Genomic DNA, 6343 nt, shown 5'->3' with positions numbered 1-6343 from the left:
TCGACCGAGTGAACCTTCAATTCAATATGGTTCCTAACTCAGTCGACCCAAAATTCCGAGCGAACACCCCAGCAATAGTACTGTAGTTCACCTATCTAATCGGTCAGACGTACCGAACGAGCGCGTGAGCCCCCGAAGCCTGGTTGTCTTTTTCCCTTCGGCCCCTCACACAGATCAGGCACACCACTTTGCAATGATGGCATACTCCGGATCAGGAATGGATACCGAACGACACTCGACCAAGAGTTACCTGCAATAATCGGATTATCCATGCTGACTATCGCTCATCCAAGAAGGAAGACCGAGCGCGCCTCGATCGCTACCTAGTCTGTGACTTAAGAAACTCTTAACTTAGAGAGTGGGGGACAAACTGTTCGGGCAAAAAATTGTCCTTGGCCCAAATAGGAAAACAAGACCACCAGTGAGGAAGAGACTAGGCCTAATCCCAAAGAGGCCCAAGCCAGATTAGTCCCATTTGATACGAGATATGGCCTGCCCAAACCATCTGGGCATGGGCCTCCCTATTCCAGCTCACTTCCTGGGCCTATAGGCAAGTTTAGAGCCCACGATCCCCACTGACCACTTTCCTGTTCCTGATCAATCTCTTATTCGAAGTCACTTTCCTGTTCTTGATCACTTTCCTACTCAAAGTGGCTTTCCTGTTCAGATCACCTTCCTATTCGGACGTTGGTAAGATAGCTCACCACCGCCCTAACTCTTCTAGGGTTTGCATCAGAGTCACACTAGGACTCCTATTCCTACCAGGATTGGGAGACCAGACAGTTACTATATAAATAGAGGCCAGCCCTCTCACAAAGGAGACATTAAATTACACCTTCACACCCAAAGCTCTGACTTGAGAGCTTCATATCACTGCTGTAGTCACAGTCCCCGACTAGACTTTTGGTAACCTCTCTACTCCTTAGCCCTCACTATAACTTGAGCGTCGGAGTGCCTACGGCAAACACCACCCTGGTGTTTCCCGTTCGCTTCACGCGTTTTTTTCTCTACATGTGCAGGTGTAGAGGATCGCTAGTGGCCTCAACCTCACGGGATCAGACCCCCCTTCCGTACAGGTAGATTTTTACGTCTACAGACCCCAATGTCTCAAACTAGTTGATCATGAGTTGGCATGAAGATGTCTATCAGATGAGTGGATATTGGCTTAATGGTCACTTCAACTCCTCTAGACCGTGGGCTATTGGCACTTGCAAGTTTAATTATACGTCAAATGAAGTAGAAAAATTCTTCACTTATTCTTTAATACAAGAATCTGACGTATCATTTCCGATGATCAAAATGAATTCTGATGGTTCACTTACAGATCATGGCGAGTACCCTCATGACAGAAGTTTGATGCTTTTCATTTGACTTCTTTTATCATTACAGAAAAGAATAGGTCGTTGTCTATCATTGCAATAGCAGGAGCTCAACCTGCGATCGTGTACTATCCCATGAGCTATTTGGGAAGGCGATTAAAATACTATCGCGAGCGTTATGGTATGCTATGTGTCAAAATCTATCTGATTAATTAGAGATGATCAAGAATAAAATTCCCAGTAGATGTAAATAAAACTTGTTCTAAGTTCAATTCTCACGATCAATTGTTGCATTTAAGATAAATCAGTATATAAATATGTTCTAAGTTTTAAAACGAGTGTTTAAAGACAACTTTTATAAAATGTGGTAGCAAACAACAGGGTACTCTGCATTTCCAATAGTGCTTTCATATCTTTATCTTATTCATCTAGGATTTATTTAATTTTTCTCACTGTGAGATCTTTGAGTATATATAATGTATGTTTCGCTCACAAAGTATTAAATACCCTTATAAGAGGACTTTTGATAGTTTTGTAAGGAGTAAACAACTTTTTCCCACCTAAATAATGGTGATTGACACTTTCCTACTCATAGACTTTTAAAATACCACTTTACTACACAAATTTATATTCCATTTTTTATTCTGGCATCGTTGTGACCCTACACCACCACCATTCTCTTCTCCAATCATCACGCACTAAAACCTCTCAAACCTACTCCTGCCAACCTCGCCAATCGTTGACAATCGAGCGATTAGGGTTTGTTAGCTGCCCCTCTCAAGTCAAATTCCAATCAATTTCAAACACCAAAATCCAACCTTCTACCACCAAAAGACTCACCGGTCTCCTCTCTTCAAAAGCCCCAACATCCTAGACTAAGTTTGCTCTCTTTTTGTCACCAGAATATAAATTTGGGTAGTAAAGTGGTATTTTAAAAGTTTATGGGTCGGAAAGTTATTAAGCCATTATTTGGTGGGAAAAGTCGTTAACCCGTTTTGTAAGGGGTTTGTTCAATTAATGATGGACATTGGGAATGCTAGCGGTCAAGACAAACCATATTGCAAGTGCATAAATAAAAAATAAATTAGCAGGAAACTATGTTCTAAGTTTTTTAGAGACAACTTTTATAAAATATGGTAGCAAACCACAAGGTACTCTGCATTTTCGAGAGTGCTTCATATGACGAGGAGGGAATCAACTAATTTTAGTTTCATTCAATCAAGTCATTCCTGAAACCTCTTTCATATCTTATTGTTTTACTCACAACCCCTAAATGCATTCTTAAATATCAGCGGTAGTGAACATTGATTTAATGGAAAAAGGTGATTTTCAGGGACTAGAAGATTATACTTTTTCATTTTCCTTGTATACAGAGCCAAAGTGGTGGAAGTTTTTTATCATTGTGATAGCAATCGCTTTAGTGTTACCTGTACTGTGCTACTTATGCTATTTGATATGGAGAAATTCCAAGGCAAAAGGTAATCAAATGGTACAATTGTTAGAGTTAAATATCAACCAATAACCATAATCTGGACCATACTTTCCATTTATCTTAATTAGTGGAACGCATAAGGAACCGAAGGAAGTTATTAGGCGAACTTGGAGGTGATGTGTCTCTTCCCCAAACATCTGCTGACAGTAGAACACAAGAAAAAGATCAGAATGTGAAGCACGAGGTGAAGTTATTTGATTTTCAAACCATTAATGCTACTACAAACAACTTCTCAATTGCAAATAAGCTAGGAGAGGGTGGTTTTGGTCCAGTTTATAAGGTAAAATTGTGTACATTTTAATAATCGTAAGTGTACAATTAGTAATTATTAATGAGTATGGAGATTTCAGGGCCAATTGCTAGATGGGAAAGAAATAGCAATAGACTCTCAAGAAGATCAGGACAAGGAATACTGGAATTCAGGAATAAGCTAGACTCATTGCAAAACTCTAGGACAATAATCTTGTTAGGCTTTTAGGATGCTCACTCCATGGAGAAGAAAGAATTTTAGTCTATGAATACATGCCTAACAAAAGCTTGGATTTCTTTATTTTTCATAAGACTTCAACTCTTACAACCGAGTTTCTTACAACAACAATTCTATCACTTATATCAGCTATTCATATTTCTTTTTTATCTAAATGTGTTTGGACAAATTCTGATAGAAAGACTCAATTAAATTGGAAGAAGCGTTTCAACATAATTGAAGGGATTGCTCAAGGACTTCTTTACCTTCCCAAATATTCAAGATTAAGAGTGATTCACCGAGACTTAAAATCAGGCAACATTTTACTCGATAACCAAATGAATCCAAAAAAATCTGATTTTGGAATGGCTAAAATTTTTAGATTTGATGAACAGGAAGCAAACATGAATAGAGTTGTTGGAACATAATAAGTACCTGTTACATTTACAATGGAACATATATATGTCGTTGCTTTGTCCATTTTCATATGAAAACATTTTCATTTTCAATCCCTAAAAGAATTATTCATTTATTTTTCAGTGGCTATATGTCTCCAGAGTATGCCATGAGTGGTGTTGTCTCAATCAAAACCGACGTTTTCAGCTTTGGAGTCTTAGTACTGGAAATTGTAAGTGGCAAGAAGAACAATAGTTGCTATCATACTGAACGTCCACTCAATCTCGTAGGATATGTAAGTATATATAGTCAGTCAAATTTTATTTTCATATTGTAGAGGTCAATGGGCATTTATTGAAATTCTTTGAGGGATATTATATGGAATCTATCCTTTATCACATCTTCCAGGCATGGCTGATGTGGAATGAAGAAAAAAGCTCAGAGCTCATAGATCTAGGACTTGAGGATGGATCAAGCTCTCCTAATGAAGTACTAAGATGTATTCATGTAGGTCTCTTGTGTGTGCAAGACCAAGCAGCAGATAGACCCACAATGTCTGACGTTGTTCCCATGCTTACGAATGAATCTTTAATCCTACCTGTACCAAAACAACCAGCATTTTATATCAATGATACTACTGAAGTGCCAGAAATCGCTAAAATTAAGTCAGAAAATTGTTCAACTAATAATGTAACAATTTCTGAGATGGACGCTAGATAAATAATCTAGTGATACGATTATCCCATCATCAGTTTTGTTATACAAGCACAGACATGCATACATATAATTTATGATTTATGGAAATGTTATTCGCCACATATATTCGGTTTTATGAATAATGCTCCTCTATATATATTTAGGTCACGGGTTTAGGCATGATTTCTGTTTAGAATAACTCTCTAGTAGATTTGTGGAGCCAATTTGTGTTACTTATCCGAAGTGAAGCTAAAGCTTAGAAATGTAGGTATCTGCATCATTGCATTGAAATATTTATTATTATTTTTGCAAAATCTAGGATTGATGATTTCTGGGATTTTTTTGGCCATATATTTGGTGCCATGACTATACATATATTTTGAAACATTGTTACTACATGCATGTAACAAAAACGAAGCACAGTTCAGTTGCTCTGCATATGAATCTTTTTTTCCCACATAAGATAAGATGCTTTGTTTCAACTCATGGCTTAGAATAGCTGATGGTGCTAATTCTTGTTCCTTTTCACTATTTTGAGGCTAATATTCTTAATTTGAGTTGAATTCGAGGTGATTGGTTATTAGTATGATGATTGAATTAGAGAAAAGAATATATTTAATAAACAGAGCTTGCTCTATTTTTGATGAGAGTACAAAAAATTAAGTTATTGTTGCCAATGTTGTGATAGATTCCACATTAATCTGGCAAAGCTGTTATTAAATATAAACATGTTGGTTTACAATATGTAAGGTTTAACAGAAGAATTCAATATTAGAATGACCATCTCGGAAAGCTTGCTCTGTTTCTAAACAAAAAGAAACAGAACACTAAAATTATTCAACAAACATGAGCTGGGGGCTCTAATTGGAGAAAAGCAAAACAAAATTTAAGATATATTTTTAAAAATATCTATTAAAAATAAAATGAAATATAATTTTGATAAGTCACTTTAAAAGAAACAATATACCTAAAAAATAATATGAATGTAATATGGGGGACTATCATTCACCCTAATTGTTTTAGGATCTCACATTCAGAGAGAAAAAGGGTGGGCATATAGTTTAGAAGAACTTAGACATCCTCTCTTGGTAAGTCGAGTTTTTAAAGAGAGTTCTACTCAAGCCTACAAAATGGCCACTTTTTAGTCCAATTTCTATCAATTTGGGAGTGGATTCCTATCATAAGGTCCATAATTTTTAACTTTAATTCAGAGACCCTGTATGTTTTCAAATCATTTGCTTCTGTCATTAAAGCATTGTTATAACAAGTTAGCCTCAGTTTGAACTTTGTGGTTTCTAATGAGTTTAGAATTCATTTTCCACTGTGTTGTCGCTCAAAGATTATTGGGCCTCCTTTTGTTTTAATATTATTGAAATCTGAAATGTTAAAGAAATAAGAAAAAATAGGACCATTGCAGAAGCAGTGATATTGATTTGGTTGCCTGTATAAGTGGCTTTCACTTACACAGTTAAATACTACCCTCCATTCAACAAAGTTAGTTGTATTTATATTATTTTTCAACAATACATGCAGAAAAAATAAAAATAAAAGGCTTTATTATTTACTAGTGACTTGAATATGTACAGAGTCTAGAGGGAGAAAATTACTAGAAATTGAGACTTGAAGATTAATTTATCATTTCGGGCACCGTGTGGAAAATGATTTTAATCTTAGAAGACATTCACAACCAAGACTTAGATGCTCGATAATTTACGGAGTAGTCTTCACTCCATGACCAAGACTTTTAATCTTAGAAGACATTCATGACCAAGACTTAGATGCTAGATAATTTACAGAGAGTTAGTGCTAAATAATTAGTGGAATAGCCAGTGCATGGCCATGAAACTTGGTTATTGATGACCAAGACTTGGTGAGAGTAGATAACATTTTTCTAGATGAGCACGTAGTCCTCACTGCACAAACATGAATCTAACTTTCAGTTTGAATTATTGATAAATGGTTACTATAAAGGTT

The 6343-nt window shown here is 36.2% G+C and overlaps 1 pseudogene; it reads left to right on the top strand.

Moving 5' to 3' along the window:
* The first annotated feature begins 2631 nt into the window (after window positions 1-2631).
* On the top strand, window positions 2632-4393 carry LOC116118644 (annotated as a pseudogene).
* Window positions 4394-6343: the final 1950 nt, after the last annotated feature.

The sequence above is a fragment of the Pistacia vera genome, unplaced genomic scaffold, assembly GCF_008641045.1.
Source record: "Pistacia vera cultivar Batoury unplaced genomic scaffold, PisVer_v2 Contig851, whole genome shotgun sequence".
NCBI classification, from domain to species: domain Eukaryota; kingdom Viridiplantae; phylum Streptophyta; class Magnoliopsida; order Sapindales; family Anacardiaceae; genus Pistacia; species Pistacia vera.
The sequence above is the reverse complement of the archived record's forward strand: the minus strand, read 5'-3'. Positions and strand labels throughout refer to the sequence as shown.